Source organism: Chlorocebus sabaeus, chromosome 4 (genome assembly GCF_047675955.1).
Source record: "Chlorocebus sabaeus isolate Y175 chromosome 4, mChlSab1.0.hap1, whole genome shotgun sequence".
NCBI classification, from domain to species: domain Eukaryota; kingdom Metazoa; phylum Chordata; class Mammalia; order Primates; family Cercopithecidae; genus Chlorocebus; species Chlorocebus sabaeus.
In genome coordinates, this window is record NC_132907.1 from 90864862 (window position 1) to 90879405 (window position 14544).

The following is a 14544-nucleotide window of genomic DNA, read 5'->3' on the forward strand; positions in this document are numbered from 1 at the left end:
CCACCACCACCATCACCATCACCACCATCATCACCATCACCACCACCATCATCACCATCACCACCATCATCATCACCATCACCACCATCACCACCACCATCACCACCATCATCACCATCACCACCATCATCACCATCACCACCATCACCACCATCATCATCACCATCACCACCATCACCACCATCATCATCACCATCACCACCACCATCATCACCATCACCACCACCATCACCACCATCATCATCACCATCATCACCATCACCACCATCACCACCACCATCATCACCATCACCACCACCATCATGATCATCATCATCATCATTTCTGATGCCATTTTGCTCAGGATTGACTCAAATCTAGATCTCAACTTGTAGAAATTGTTCCTTTAAAAATATTAACCCTTCCAACATATGATCTTTGTATATTCTTCCTTATATAGATCTTCTTTCATTTTTCCTCATGTATATTTTTTAGTTTTCAGTGTAGAGGTCTTGCATATCTCCTGTTAGGTTTCATTCTAAACATTGTATTGGTTTTGGTAATAATACACACAATTTGTCTTTTATGGTTTACTTTTCATCACTTGGCTAATCTATAGCATATATTCGAATTTTGTACCTTGACCTTATATTCAGAGTCCTGCTAAATGTTTATGTTTAATTGTTTGCAAATTGTTTCAGATTTTCTACATTCAAAAAGATGTCATTTTCAAATAACAGTTTCATTTATTCCTCTCTAAGTGTATCTTTTATTTATTTTTCTTGGCATATTACATTTCTTTCCTTCCAATCTTTATATATTTTATTTATATTTCTATGTTAATTGCATGGTTGATCATATGATACATTTAATAAATGTTCTGCATTCACTTAAAAAAATTGAACATTCTTGTGTATGTTCATTATGTTGGTTTTTTATAGTTTTGTACAAAATCATGTATTCTGTTTTTGTCTGCTTGTCCTACCAGTTATTTAAAGATTTATATTAAAATATCTAAGTATGAAAAAAGGTACACCCTCCATTGCCTCATTATAATTAATAAGCCATATAACTAATTTTATCAAAACTTGAAAAAATTGAAAATGTTGTTATAACCTGTAACTAGCCTGCTAACCAGGTAATTCACTTAACTTAATGAGCTGTCTTCTATCTAGAAACAACAGCTCTGACTGTCTCTATGTATATATTTATATTCATATGAATAGAAATATCTCAACATCTCCTGATGCTCAAAAAGATACGGATACTGCTTAAATAAATAGATCATGTTGTGACATGCAATAATCAAACATATTTGGACATACTTGATTATTCAAATTCTAAAATATGGAGTAAATTATCCTAGTACATTTTATAATGAGAAAAACAACTATGTAGATATCATGAAAAGAAGGTCTTCATGAAATCAAGACAAAACTCAAGTAAGTAAATCTGAAGTGATTGTTTCTCACACACTTGAATATATTCATAGCAATGATGCCCATTTTCACTGCTGCCTTAGAAATTGATTCCATTAGTTCCCCTGGGATTTCAGCCAGAAACTGTTGAGTGCTTCCAGGTTCTTCCTCTCCCTGACCATGAATCATCAACCAATCTAAAACTTCTCCCCAAGGTCTCCCTCCCCACCACATTCACCCAACCAGCGCAGTCTCTCTATAGTGTTGCCACCTACATAGACCAAGGCACCATCTTCTCTTCTAAGTCATGTCAACAAACTCCTTTTCTGTACTTCCTTTTTTCATACACCCACAGTGTCTCTGCTCCATACTTACTAACATGGGTCAGACCACACCGTCTCAGGGCTCTTTGCTGCCTTCCTGCATTGCATTTTAAATTAAGTCCACTTCCCTGATGGGACCTTCATGCACATGAGCTCAGACTGCTGTCCCTCCTGCAGTCTCTCCTATGATGCCTTTCTTCATTCCCGCCCACCCACAGCTTCCTCCCCTTCTCAAGAAGGTTCATCCAACATCATCATCCTTCCCTCTGTTTTTCTTTACTCTTCCCTGCTTTTGACAAGGTGGAATTATTTGCAGCCTCAACTTAGCTTAAACATTATTAACATTATTCCCTAGGGTGCTTTCCTTGACTATTCAGCAAATTTTGTCCCTGACTACATCCTCTTACGCTGTTCACATTATCCTTGGCACAGGCACGTTTGTATCTTGGTTGGCTACTTGGTGTGCATGTTCACTGTCAGTCTTGCTAGAATCTTAGCTTCCCAGGTGCAGAGCTTGCTTGTGTTACCTACTCCCAAATGTTCAATTATTTGCACAGTGACTGAAAAACATAAATAATTAACAACTCTTTACTAAGAAAAAACAGTATTTTAAAAATTGAGCACAAAATAAGCATATCCTTACAATTTTTTCAAGTTCAAAGAAGGAAGAGGACTTGATCTTCAAAGGAGGTATATCAAGCACCTTGTGCTCAAAAACTTAAAGTCTAATTTCTTATTTGCATATGCTAAAAACACCACAATATTTAACATGCTACAACTGATTAATTATGTAATCAGTAAGTACCTAGTATTGTTAAAATCCACAAGACATAATAATAAGTGAATTCCCATAAATCACATACAGGATACCCTTTTTGGTGTGGGTTCTCCATAGACACAAGGATTCTTCTCTTGGGAGATGTCCTTAAATTCTTCTTGCGCAGTGTGACAATTTCTTGGTTCAGGGATGATTAGCCATATCCAAAGAGTGGGAGACTCTAGTAATGTTCTAGACACATCGAGAAATAGCATTGAGAAAAGACCATATTATTATTAATTTGTTAGAGTATAATACAATCATTAAAAGGTCTTTCATTTCCATATTCTTCAATTTTATTACTCCAAATCTAGAGTCCCACATAATGGGTCCCATGTAATACTTTCCCAGATCGTTTTTTCTTTTTTTTTGAGATGGAGTCTTGCTCTGTCACTCAGGCTGGAGTGCAGTGGCACGATCTCTACTCACTACAACCTCTGCCTCCCGGGTGTAAGTCATTCTTCTGCCTCAGCCTCCTGAGTAGCTGGGACTACAGGCGCCCACCACCACACCCAGCTAATTTTTGTATTTTTATTAGAGATGGAGTTTTGCCATATTGACCAGGCTGGTCTCAAACTTCTGACCTTGTGATCCACCCTCCTCAGCCTCCCAAAGTGCTGGAATTACAGGCGTGAGCCACCGCACCTGGCTACTATCCCAGATTTTAATCAAGCACACTGTCTGGACTACATTGGTTTATAATATTCTTTTGTTTGTAAAATAATCAGGATTCTGAAGTTTACATCCAGCCATTGAGGAAGTGTTATAAATAAACTAAAATTACAAAAACATACTGAACTATTTCAATGCAAATGTATACATTAGGAATAGGAAACAAAGAAGTGTTCATTCGAAAAGTACTTCACTTTGACTTTTTAAATAGAGCATCATTTCAGGAATAATATGTATCACTTACACAGAAAACACCAGAAGCGTAATCAAAGTTAAGGAAACATTACTTTTATTGAGCAAATAATCAGGCCTCAGAATTGTGGAAGAACAAATTAGCTTTTCCCTTCAAAATTTGGGGTATTTCACCAGCTTTGGCAACATAATGAGACTCCATCACTACAAAAATGTCAGCAAAATTACTAGACATGACGGCAGGCACCTGTCGTCTCAGCTTCCTGGGAGTCTGCGGCAGTAGGATTACTTGAGCTCAGGAGTTTGAGATTACAGTGAGCTGTGGTCACGTCACTGCATTCCAGCCTGGGCAACAGAGTGAAACCCTGTCTTAAAGTTGGGCCAATTAAAACCACAATGAAATACCGCCTCACTCTTGCAAGAACGGCCATAATTTAAAAGCCAAAAAATAATAGATGTTGGTATGGATTTGGTGAAAAGGGAACACTTTTACACTGGAGGTGGGAATATAAACTAGTACAACCACTATGGAAAACAGTATGGCAATTCCTTAAAGAACTAAAAGTAGAGCTACCATTCGATCCAGCAATCCCACTACTATCTACCCAAAGGAAATGAAGTCATTATATGAAAAAGAAACTTGTACACCCATATTTATGCAGCGCAATTCACAATGCAAAGATATGGAACCAACACCGCTCAATGCAAAGATATGGAACCAACCTAAGTGCTCATCAACCAATGAGTGGATAAAGAAAATGTGGTATATATACACCATGGAATACTGCTCAGCCATAAAAAGGAGCAAAATAATGTCTTTTGCAGCCACTTGGATGGAGCTGGGGGCCATTATTCTATACAAAGTAACTCAAAACCAAACATCGTGTGTTCTCACTCGTAAGTGGGAGCTAAACTATGAGGATGTAAAGGCATAAGAACGGCATAATGGACTTTGGCGACTTGCAGGGGGAAGGGTGGAGGTAAGGGATAAAAGACTACATATCTGGTATTTTATTTGAAATAAAAATAGACAAGTTTTAAAAAAGAAAAATCTGGCTATTTGTAAAGGAGAAGATTAATTATATTTCATAATTACAAAAATAATTGAGAAATTCTTTAGTCACGCGCACATGAAAGTGTTGTAATAACATAATTTTATTCATTCCACAAATGTTTATGGATTGTCTATAGTGTCCTAGACATTGACCTGGCTGCTGGGGACGCTGGTGTGACTGAAAGCAGCAGTGTCCCTGCCCCTCTGGGGCTTACATTGAAGTGAGCTGACTATAAAAGTCAACAGTTACGGACGCTTCCATTGTACTAAGAACTTTCCCTGAATTCACTTATATAGAGAAGCACACGTTTATTATCCTGTTTTTGGAACCATGGCACAGAGAGGTCAATAACCTACTCTGGACACGGAGTTAATATCAGGTGCAGAACTCTGCCTCCAAAGCTGATGTACACTCAATAAGTTGATCAATATTTATTGAGCTTCTGCCACGTTCCGGGCCCTGTGTGAGACGGTGGAGGTATTCCAGTAAACGAGATGGTGATTCCGCCCTTGTGCGTCTTATGTGGTCATAGCCACTGCCCGGCATTGCTCCTGGAATGGTGTTTTCAATCGACTCCACTCAGCAAGTGCTCTGCCTTCTGCATGGAGGTGGGTGTCTAATCTAGGGGTAAAGTGCAATTTTTGAAATAAAATTTCAATGAAGATATTGATAGTGTGTAGTAACCTCACTTTCAAATGTTTCTTTCCCTTAGGAACAAAGTTCCCATGATCATATAGGATATAATAGAAGAAGAACCAACTGGGTTCAAAGAACTCAGTCTTTTCCACAAAGTAAACTGGGAAGCTTATGAGGATTTCATGTCTGACTGCATAAGAGGTAGAGCTTGGCAGATTAGGAATCAGGTAAATGATGAAGTGCTCAGCTTCAGAGGGTGGTAGGCAGGATAATGGCCCTCAGAGAGGTTTACATCCTAAAGCTTGGAGTCTGAGGTTGCCCTTAGAATGAAGGTTGCTTTTCATCTAACTTTAAGATGGGAAGCTTTTCCTAATTTTTCCAGTGGGCTCAATGTAGTCACAGGGTCCTTATAAGTGACAGAGGGGGTCAGGCACAGAGGCTCATGCCTGTAATCCCAGCACTTTGGGAGGCTGAGATGGACAGATCATGTGAGGTCAGGAGTTCAAGACCAGCCTGGCCAATATGGCGAAACCCCTTCTCTACTAAAAATACAAAAATTAGCCGTGCATGGTGGCACGTGCCTATAATCCCAGCTACTTGGGAGGCTGAGGCAGAGGAATTGCTTGAATCTGGGAGGTGGAGGTTACAGTGAGCCAAGATCACGCCACTGCACTCCAGGCTGGAAGGCAGAGCAAGACTCAGTCTCAAAAAAAGTGACAGAGGGAGGCAGGAGAGTCAGTGTTGGAGAGGCCCTGGAAGTGGAGGTGGAGTGATGAGATTGCCGACTTGGAGATGGAGAAAGGAACCAGCAACCACAGAGCGTAGGCGCTTCTAGAAGCTGGAGAAAGCAACGCCTGGATTCTCCTCTAGAGGGTCCAGAAAGGAACGCTGCCCTGCTCACTTGCTGATTTCTGCCCAGGGAAATGCATTTTGGGCTTCTGACTTCCAGGTCTGTAAGATAATAAATCCATGTTTTTTTCAGCCACTAACTTTGTAGTGAGTTTTTACAGCAGAAATAGGATTCTGACGCAATTAGGTAGACAGCTTCCACCACGACCATGTCAACAACATTCCCTGGATTTCCTAGAAACACTGATGATTGTGTTTTCTTCTCGCACACTTGTGTCCTGTAGTTTTGGGGGTCATATCTTATCCCTTTAAGAGTTTAAAGTGGCCGGGCGCGGTGGCTCACGCCTGTAATCCCAGCACTTCAGGAGGCCAAGGCAGGCGGATTGCTTGAAGTCAGGAGTTTGAAACCAGCCTGGCCAACGTGGTGAAACCCTGTCTCTACTGAAAAAATACAAAAAATTAACCTGGTGTGGTGGCACGTGCCTGTAATTCCAGCTACTTGGGAGGCTGAGGCACGAGAATCACTTGAACCTGGGGAACGGAGGCTGCAGTGAGCCGAGATTGTACCACTGCACTCCAGCCCCTGGGTGACAGAGCGAGTTTCTGTCTCAAAAAAATAAAAAGAGTTTAAGGTAAGCTCGCTTTTGTCCTAATCTATCAGGCTCCTCTTGCTATCCTAAATAACTTGCTTAGAATTAGACTTTGCTAAAGACAATCACCAGCTTCACTCTATAGCTCAGCTCTCTTTAACCTTTGGACACGTTCTGTGAATCTAACAGATCATTCCAAGTGTAGATTCTCCAATACCTTGGTGGATGATGTCTCCCTCAACATTGTCGCTAGAGATGAAAGTGCTCCTGTGTATATAAATAGCATCAGGTAGGTGAAGTACGTGGAAATAGTGGTTCCGTTTATTGATACCACACAACCTGAAGTGTTGTCAAAAACTTACCTTCCACTTTGATGAATATAACAAACCAGATTACTTTCTTCAGCCAAGTAGTTAGGGATGACAGTACAGTCTTAGATTTTATTTTGGTCAACTTGTGGGTAATGTAAACCACTGGCAGCACTTCACGCTGTTCCTGGATCGTGGACTAACACCACCATCTCCTCTTCATTATAATGTGTGTGGTGTTTTAATATCTGATGAGTACTTCTCTACAACTACTGCTCCACCAGATAATCCAACAAAGGATTAAAAAACCCAAATAGGGCAAACACACATTGATTGATGTGTAAAATGAGAAAACTAGATCATTTTGAATAGAATACCATCTTCAAGAAAAAAGTCAACAATATTAGAGAAGACCTGGACAATTTCCGGTAGCGTCTTCTGCAGTGTTGGCTGAAGGGCTCCTAAAGGAGATGCTGAGAATTTTAATAGAGTTCCAGCACTCCTAGGAAAATATGTCATTTTATAGCAGGGCGAATTGACGCACGATTCCAAGAATCCTGTTCAAACACCAATCCACAAGTCTACCAGATTCTGTTCAAATTCCTATAATCAATCAATGATGCGTTTCCACAGTGTAGGTGCTTCAGTGTAGGTGCTTTGGGGGCTGTGCTCCCACGAATGTCAGCAAAATCACTAGAGTACCCACTTCCTGCTGCCCCTAACAATGCACCAGTCCCTGAACCCCACACTATACAAGATAGAAGCCCACTTTGATTAGGGAAGCTGGCTTTCACAGGCATAGCTCTCCTTTACTTACATAAGTAATAAAGTCAGCCTCTGCTCCACTGTTGAGCGGGGGCTGCTCCTTGGCAGCCAGATCTGCTGCCTCTTGTCTCCTCACCAAACAGGAACTGATGTGGATGTGTGGGAAAAGGAGGTAAGAGGAGAAGCAGCCAGAAGTCAGAACATAGGATAATGACTCCAATGAAACTTGAGTGACTGGAATATGCCCAGTGTTAAGTCCTAGAATGAAGTTAGAAAATATTTTCAGTGACCACAGTAGAGGAAACGAAATTATTTAACTGTATGTTTATATGAACATTAATTATTAAATCCCCACATACATATATATGCAATTTCTTATTTTTATGCTACACTTAAGAATCCAATAGTCAGATTATTGTGCCAAAGTGTAACTTGCCTTTGGATGAAGTTTGGTTGTTTATTCATTGATTTAAAAATAAGAATGAGATGTACACCTCTCTTTTCAAAAATAAGAATGAGATGTGCACCTCTCTTTTCAATGAATGGGCACAGCTTTGATTAGTTCCTGAGGTTGCAGAGCCCTGGGTGGAAGGAACATGAACGTGAGGTTAGTCTTGTTGTCTCCAGAGGGTAGGTTTGCTGACCTGATTAGTATGTAGTTCGCAGAGGACAATTTAAAACAATTTCCTGGGTCTACTTTGTGCTGTGTTCCTAATGGAAACATCAGAAAATGCCCAGTTGTAGCTTTCATCTCCTGCTGTGTCCTAGCCACAGTTTTAGCATGCTATCTTCTTTTCACTTTTGGAAACCACAGTGGTGTATATAACAGAAGCACTGAAGCACCAGAGATATCATTAAGAAATGGAAGGTCAAATATTTAGTTACAAGTGTAGGAAATGCTTTAAAGTTTGTAGTTAAGCATGATTTTAAAATGTGAAGAATGGTTTTAAGCAGGATGGATATTTTCACTTCCCTAAAACAGTACAACCAATTGAGGGATTTATTTGAGCTCAAGGTCTTAACAATTAGGTGTTTCTTTTTTAAGTGCAAAGAAGAAACAAAGAATTACAAAAATTCGACGATCTTCCAAAATCAATCTTGTTCTCCAAATGGTGTGATTTTCCTGTATTATTTCCTTCTATGTTATCATCATTATCAGCTATGAATTCTTCTATTCGGCAAGAATGATTTTGTGTGTCCCGAATTATGTAGGATGGCCATTATTGTGGAAAAGAAAAGAAAACACTAAGGGCAATAACCATTACACAGCTGAAGGGAGGCAGAAACGCCCTCTTCAGGTGGTTCAGAAACCACCATCTCACAGAATAGTCAAAGTCTTGTGAAAAGTATCATTAGCTTCCACTTAAGTTGATCCTAGGAGGACAAAATTCCTGAATGTGGGGAAAATCTTAGCAGGAGGCTGGGATGGGCAAGACCATTGGGGTTTGAAGGAGCAGTGGGGCTTCTGCTGAGCACCAGCTGTATGCAGCCCGTCTATTAGAAACCTTGCTTTGCGGTTAAGGACTGGAATGTGCATTCCTGGAAGCTGGTTAAGTCAGTGGCTGCAGCAGCCACAGCCATGTCTGCCTGTGAGAACAGAAGACCCAACTTCAGGAGACAGGGGCTCCAGGACACACACAGAAGATGGCAGAAGGAAGGCACAAGGCAAGTGAGGTGTCAGGCTGAGGGTGACACCAGCATGGGCACAACTGGGGGTGGTGGGCCTTGTAGGTGGCTGTGACCTCGGTGGTCCTGCAGACATGTTTCTGCCCTCACAGGAGCAGCAAGGGACCTGCCCAGGGAAGGCCAGGTGCATCCACTGGCTGGCAGAGGCACGAAATGTGTGCTGATCCTTTTCAGGAGAGAGGCAGGCTCCTGAGTGGGAGTGCTGGAGTGGCCCAGCCCCGGGTTCCTCCAGGCTGTGTGTGGTTGAGCTCCTAGCACCCAGTCCCTCCTGCCGGCACCATTGTCCTTCTGTGGAGGACTGCCTCAGTGTCCCACTTCTCCCACCCCTCCTATGCCCATGGCTGACTTGAGGCTGAGTCTTGAGTCAGAACAAAGCATTAGTTTCAGAAGGAGCTGCAGTGCCAGCGTCAGCTGCGCCCGTGCTGATGCCCACTGCTGCCTGGACCTCTGTATCTGCTCCTCAAGCGTCCTCTCCCCATTCCCCACACACACCTGGAGCAGACTCCCTCCAGGAAAAAGACCCTCCAAAATAGCATGGTCACTTGGCCAGTCATTATAGTAAAGTGCATCCAGATACAGCTCACAAATGAGACAGTGTATATGAAAAAACACAGATGTGAAGTTTTATAGCCCTGGGGAAATACTAACTCTTAGAGACACATACGTCGGAATCTAGGCACTGAAGGGTGCCCACAATACCTGGCGAATCTTTTCCCTGCTCAGTAAATACCCCTCAACTTTACCCACTTTCCAGTGCCCTTGGAGGACAGGAACTTTTCCCACTAACATGAATTACGGAACTTTCTTTTAAGTCCTAGTGTGGTTAAAAGATGTAAGTGGTGCTAAGCCGGTTGTCACTAATGGATGCTGTGTATTCAAAGACTGAGATTTTGCCAGCTCTCAACACTGATCACATTTAGACTCTGTACCTGGAATCTCATGTCTAGGATGTAGGTTTTGAAGACAGGAAATACATCTATCAATGCAGATACATATTTGCATAGCCCTGAAGCTGGCTGGGCATTCATAATTATGCATACTGTCGGGAAAGAAGAAATAATAAAAGAGCCAAAAAGAACGATAGATATGGGGACAGCAGAGTCAAATGAAGAATCTGGTGGGAGAGATTGGCACCATGCCCAGCCGGTGGGGTAGCCTCAAACTAAGCGTGGGAAGTGGCCAATGCAGAGGCTTCCCTTGAACCAAGCAATTAAAAACAGTAGACAGTAAATCGATTTATTTTAAAAAGGTGTATGGAATTCCAAAGGAACCTGCATTTATAAAGAATGTGTATATGCCTCTTAAATAGCCTAACAGGGAAGAGATGCTTAATGGGATAATGCAAAGATCAGATGGAGCAGAAAACCCCACAGGCCAGGCTCCCCTCCACAGCAGTGGGGCACGGACCCTGCCTTGGCCCTTTTAGGTAAGAGGCTGTTTAATTTCTAGCTTTCTTGGAGACCTGGTCGTGAGAAACCCTGCCTATCTGTGTAATATTGTGAAAACATGGCCAGCAAATCCTGAAGACAAACTCTGACCCTGCATTATCTGCGATTAAATCCTCCAAAATTACAGCAGCATGGCCACCTCTGCATTGATTTTTCAGGCATGTTTAAAATTACGGCGCCTGTTAACTTGTGTGTACAAATAGGCAAAGAAAATCCCCCCAAATCACGCCACGTGGTTGAGGATTTATGAAACATGCAGGCAGGATAAATATTTCCTCTTAAAAAAATTAGACAACGGATAAATTGCCATTACAACGCAATAAGGCAGTTTAGCTCCATTTAGCAACTAAGTCAATGTTTAGCCAAGCCATGATGCAAGCGCCTTATTAAAATCCCAGTGGCTCTGGTGTGTCTGAGGTGGGAAAAAAAGGTTAAACTGCATATCAACTACTGAAGGGAGCGGAAAGGCTGTGGAGCCCAATTAAACCTTCAGCACGGCTGGCTCATAAACACTTGCTACTTCATTCCCCCCGGAACGCACAGCCAGGCAGCTGGAGTGGGGGACCCAGCAAGAACCTTTTCATGCAGCTCTGCCGCTGCGCCTGGGGTCTGGCCGAGTCCTCATGGGTGAGAGGCAACACGCTCCCTCTCTATTAATCATCATCTCGCTCTCAACACCTGGGACTGGCTCCAACTCCCCCGGCTGCTATATTGACAATATTCCCTGTTGATTTCCTCATTTTCTCAGCCAAGGCTAGACTGACCTCTTTAAAATTCTTTATAAACGTCAGTAATTGCTGCATCCAACTTCAATTCATTACTTTCCCAGGCCTCATGTATTTTGATGATATGAAAGTTGACCACATTTACATGCAAATTGAAGTTTTATATTAATAAGGGCCAGTGAAAGGAGATCGCATGGTAATGCTCCATGATGACTTTTAAATACATTTGCCCATGTCTCGACTGGCATTAGCATGGTCAGACCATGAGGAAATCATGTTGGTCTGATTGCAATTTTGTTTTCCAATTGAAAGTACAATTTCATCAGGTTTCCCTGTCATTTCTAATAATGACTTAAGTTTGCTTGCTAAATTGGAGAGTTTCTCCGGCCTTCGGATGGGCTGGCAAACAGGTGCGGCGACAGCTGCTTCTGCATGAAGTGCTTCATTACGGGCGCGGGCAACCGTCCGTCCCACGAGGCTGCTTTGATGACAGGGGCAAAATTACTGAAGGCGCCACTCCACGCAGCGGAGATTGATGATCTTAAGCACATTAACTTTATCATAAAACTTGGAAAACCCAACGTTTTGTGCGCTCACACACTCCACTTTTTAATACAATAATCAATGGATGCTTCATCTCCCCAGTTGCAAGTTTGGTGATTTTCATCACAGCTCATCCATTTGTATTCTGTCTTGCCAAAAGGAGCTGACTTTCTTTTCCTTTCTTCAAAGGGAATTTTCTGTATCCAGCAAGAGGAGTGTGATGCCTCCGCATCATCATGCGTAAGACTACAAAGTAGATCTTCAACAGGGACAATTTTTCCGGACTTACCTCCCATTAAATTGAATGTGGATTGTGTTCCTACAGTCCACCCAGATTTGTCAAGGTGCTGAATGGAAGTTACTGAAAAAATCCTCAAAGGTTAGAGTAGTAGGAGAAGCAAACTGCAAGGATGTGTAGTAGAAAATACAGAAATGTTGAACAAAAAGGACAGTCATAGAGTTTTTCCTTGACTCAGTTTACACAGTGAGGGTGTACATCGTGTTCACCTCAAAACTTGCTGTCAAAAAAACAAACTTGCTCTCAGCTCCACTGATTTATGAGTTTTTGATGGCATCATCATTTGTGTCTTGCATTATAATGATTTTCTGGGTAAATATTTTCTGGATGATATTCCAAGTAAAAAATTCGCCACCAGCCATCATAGGTCTGGTCTCCCTAGCAAAGAGCCTTAACACGAGTCACTTGATTTAGATAATTCAGTAAACTTCTAATCAACAAGTTCTTCATGTATTTCATTTCATTTGCATTGTCTTTTTCTCTGAGTAGAGAAGACACTGTTAGCAAGTTGAATGTGAGAAAGGCCACGGAAGGATTCCATTGTCTCTGACCAGTACAAATATTTACCCAGAGATCTAGCAACATTCACACCTCCCATGCTCAACTGGACCCTTTGGCAACCTCAAGAGAAGCACGATGCATTTTATGAATGAGTCCAATAACAAGCAGGTGCAAGGGCTATCTATGTCAGAACAGAGAGAGAAAAGATGGCTTGTCAGTTGACATGTTTCTAGTTTCAAAGTGAGATTAAGCCCAATATGTACACTGTTGTTTATTGACGTATGTTTTTTAAAAATCTTAATGATTACAAAGATGTATCACAGAAAATGACATAAGCTGTGCCATGGCAAAAACACATGTTCTGGGTAAAGATGGAGCCTTACTAGAGCCTCCGGGGACAGGGGACATGGAGATGCTTTGAGGATTGACGAGAAACGTTTAATGATTGAATACAATGTGCGTGCGGATTGGAGAAATGTATTTCACTCTTTCAAAGTGCTGGTAAGTCACCAGCAAAGAATTGTACTTTGTAGTAAGTCACATAACAGAAAAATCACTTAGAGAAGTGAGGAATGGTTGTTTTATTTGTTTAAATTTGTGCTGGGGATGAGAGGGGAGGCCTGGAAGCACAAAAAGAGAATTTCGACTTTTGTTTGGTTTATTTCAGGGACTTTAATTCTCCTTGTCGTCATGGTCAGTTACTCAGAAGATGACTTTTCTAAGAAGTAAACAGTAGATACTCATAGAGCAATCACCATCTAAATCTCTCTCTTCACCTTTTTCTCTCCTCAAAGCAATGTAAAACCAATTTAAAAACATCTTAATCAGAAGCCCGATATATATAAACACAGAAACAGCAGTTCTAATGAAAGCTGAGGTGTGGGGTGAGTCACCCCCCATTCCCTGCTCCTCACCAAATAGCCCCTGGTAGGAAGTGGACAGAGGAGATCAGATCCCGGGGGAGCCCGTAATTCGGGCTGAACACTGAGGGAGAGCACAACATTGGAGAGGGGGACAGGGCATCCTTCTCCTCTGTGTGTGGGGGATGGCAACAGAAGGTTCTTTGCTGGCATCAAAATTGCGGGTGTGTGGCCAGGTGCAGTGGCTCACACCTGTCATCTCAGCATTTTCAGAGGCCGAGGCAGGAGGATTACTTGGGTCCAGGAGTTCGAGACCAGCCTGGGTGACATAGGGAGACATCTTGTCCTCAAAAAAATAAATAATTAGCCGGGTGTGGTGTTGTGTACCTGTGGTCCCAGGTACTCAGGAAGCTGAGGCAAGAGGATCATTTGAGGCTGCGGTGAGCCATGATTGTGCCACTGCACTCCAGCCTGGGTGAGAGTGAGACCCTGTCTCCCCACCTGTCAATGGAAATTGTATGTGCTTTCTTCATCATAGGGTAGAATTCAAAGGGACTCAAAACGGAAACATCCACATGGTAGAAATATGTTGGCCATGTTTTTTTTTTTTTTTTTTCTTATTTCTTCTACTATTAATTCCCTACCCATCCCCCATCTCCCCCCACCCCCGAGCGCGCGCGCGCGCGCGCACACACACACACACACACACACACACACAAGCTAAGACATTTCATGGGCTAAGTGTGACAGGAAATCATTCTAAGAGAACAATGTCAACTAATCCTCCCAATAACTTATGCTTTCCTAGATCACTGAGGGAATTTAAGAGATGGAAGGGCCTCTGGACAGTCACCCTCATTGCTCAGATATATTATTTAG